Source organism: Lactuca serriola, chromosome 3 (assembly GCF_051521515.1).
Source record: "Lactuca serriola cultivar US96UC23 chromosome 3, Lser_US96UC23_V15, whole genome shotgun sequence".
NCBI classification, from domain to species: domain Eukaryota; kingdom Viridiplantae; phylum Streptophyta; class Magnoliopsida; order Asterales; family Asteraceae; genus Lactuca; species Lactuca serriola.
In genome coordinates, this window is record NC_136410.1 from 212,495,488 (window position 1) to 212,498,214 (window position 2,727).

At 44.5% G+C, this 2,727-nt stretch overlaps 1 long non-coding RNA gene across 1 annotated transcript; it reads left to right on the forward strand.

Annotated features, from left to right (window-relative positions):
• Positions 1-520: 520 nt before the first annotated feature.
• On the forward strand, positions 521-1,926 carry LOC145094794 (uncharacterized). The gene is made up of 3 exons (XR_013703564.1): positions 521-686; positions 1,363-1,429; positions 1,794-1,926. It is a non-coding gene; the product is annotated as an uncharacterized LOC145094794 (long non-coding RNA).
• Positions 1,927-2,727: the final 801 nt, after the last annotated feature.

Consider the following 2,727-nt stretch of genomic DNA (forward strand, 5'->3'; position numbering starts at 1 on the left):
GATCAGGCTCGGATGAGCCGGTACGTGGGAGTATTGAGGAGGGATATCCGGGAGTTTGTGTCAAACTCCACCTACCATACTTTTGCTGAGCTTCAGGCGAATGCCAGGAAGCGCGAGATCGAGTTGGAGACCTAGGTCAGGGAGGAGGCCGAGTCTCAGCGGGTGGACCGGCGACCGGCTCAGTCCTAGCCGGCAGCCAAGCGGATAAAGTCCGCCGATTCGAGGACAGGAGGTTCGAAGGGCCGCACTTGCGGAAAGTGCGGCAAGGGTCATGATGGGGCGTGTCGATCTGGTGCTTGCTACAAGTGTGGCATGGAGGGGCACATTGCTAGGGAGTGTCCCAAGGGGTTTACGGTTTGCTTTCATTGCAAAGTAGGATCGCAGACTTGGTCGCGGGTTCGCGACTGGACTCGACGAGTCCAGATATGGACTCGGCGAGTCTACGCTGTTTAGCGAAAACCCTAACCGTTCAGGTTTGGGACGTATAAAAAGGACTCATTGGCCGTCATTATTCATTTTAGCCTTCTGAGAAGAACCCTAAATCGATTGTGTGCATCTGGAGCAAGGATTATAGGCCATTGTTGATTATAGAAGAGTGGTTGTGCAAGGAAGAGAAGGGATTGGCTAAAGGAGCAGCAAGGGAGTCACATTCTGAGGATTGGGGACACAGAGGATACATCATCCAGGTAAGAATTCGAGTATACTCTGCTATGTTGATGTGATTATGGAATTATGGTTTATGGAACCCTTTTGTGAATAGATTGAATGTTACCCTAGTCCCCTAATCGATTGTAACCCTGTATTGGGACCTTTGGAGGTCCATAATGTCCCATGTCTGTGCATTTCGGGAATTGATGAAGGTTTTGGATTGGAATCCTTATGCCTTAGGTCAAAATGTAAATTATGAATCATATGGTGTATCATGAGCACTGAAATGAGGACTTTACGTGATGGATCAGCCTAGGAAGGCCAGACCTAGGAATGGTCGAAGCAGTTCGGACCTTAGGATGCAGTTTGAGCGGTTGCATGGCATGGACTCGCCGAGTTCGATGAACAGACTCGGCGAGTAGCTTGAAGATTAAGTGGGACTCGTCGAGTTGTTCTTCAGACTCGGCGAGTTGAGTCGGGGTGGCCCCGCGATTCTTCCAGGAGTAACTCGTCGGGTCAAGGAGGATACTCGATGAGTAGATAGGGAATCTCAGAGAGTTGGAGGACGTCTAGACTCGCCGAGTCGCCATGGCACTCGCCGAGTCCGGTCGAGTTGACCGTTGACCGTTGACCAGAGTTGACCTAAGTCTGACTTCTTAGGGATAGTCACACTTAGAAGATATAAGTGTTAATGAGAGATATGTGATGTTATAGGGAGGTTGTAGCTCGTCGGATTGTGCACGAGTGATTTCAGGATTTGCTAGCTTTCAGCATTCACGAGGTGAGTCTTCTCACTATACTGTACCCGGAAGGGTTTGACCGTGTGACCGGAAGGTCAGATATGATATGTGATATGTATGCTATATGTGGTAAGCTGTTTGTTATATATGTTATGTATGTTATGGGTCGGAAGGCGATTATATTATGGGCCGGAAGGCAATATGTTATGGGCCGGAAGGCAATATGTTGTGTGATGGACCGGAAGGTCGGCGTGGGTAGGACCGGAAGGTTTACCCAGCAGGGACGGAAGTCCCCTGAGACACATGGACCGATAGGTCAGGGCCTGGAAAGGCGTATGTGCGTAAGTTGTATATTGGGGAACTCACTAAGCATTTATGCTTACAGTTGTTATGTATGTGTTTCAGGTACTAGCGAGGACCGTGGGAAGGCGCCGGCGTGATCGATACACACTGAAGGATGTTTTTATGATCTTGGGATTTAGACAGTTTGTATTTGACATGACACTTAAATTATTTATGCCTTGTTTTGAATGGAAATACTTTATTTTTAAAATGAAAAATTTGTTTGAAAATTTTCGTTGTTACACACTCCATGTCACTATTCACCACCAGCCCATCCCTAGTCACTTCATAGGTCCTTTCTCACTATTTTCAACTATTCCCACGTTCTTAGGGCTGGAACATCCATCCTCTCTCCTCACACTTTAATCATTCTCTCATTTTTACCAAGAATCACACTCCAAACTCTCTCATCTTTTTCTCTCTAATTCGAGAATTTCAAGGCATACTCCAAGACTCTTCTCCTACAATTAGTAAGTATCATCATCTTTCTTATGATTATTACACATCCTCCTACTCAAAATCATAGATTGCTTACACAAACATCATCACATTCTTGTTAGATCTTCGAATCTTCAAGTGATTCTTCAAGTGTTCTTGGGTTGAACACTTCTCTTCTTCAACACTTACCTACTGAAATCACTCAAGGTGAGTTCATACCCCTACATTTTCATGTTTTCTCAAGTTTTTAGGGGGGAATATGTAACGCCTGTGTTTCGGGCTTGCCATTTGTAGCAATGTAATAGTCTAGGTTAACCTCTGTAACCCGTTTTGAAATAATAAGATTGTATTATTTGAGTATTGTGTGTTTTGTGCTTAATTGCTTAATTATGTGGTTTGATTAATTAAGAATAAAAATAAGCGTCAAAATTTAAGTGTAAAATAAACTTAATATATTTGGTTAATGTTGTAGTAGTTGAAACGAGGTTTCCGAATATATATAGAACGCCCAAATCTGACTTCGTATGAGGAAGTTATGATTTATCGAAGTTCCGGCTTA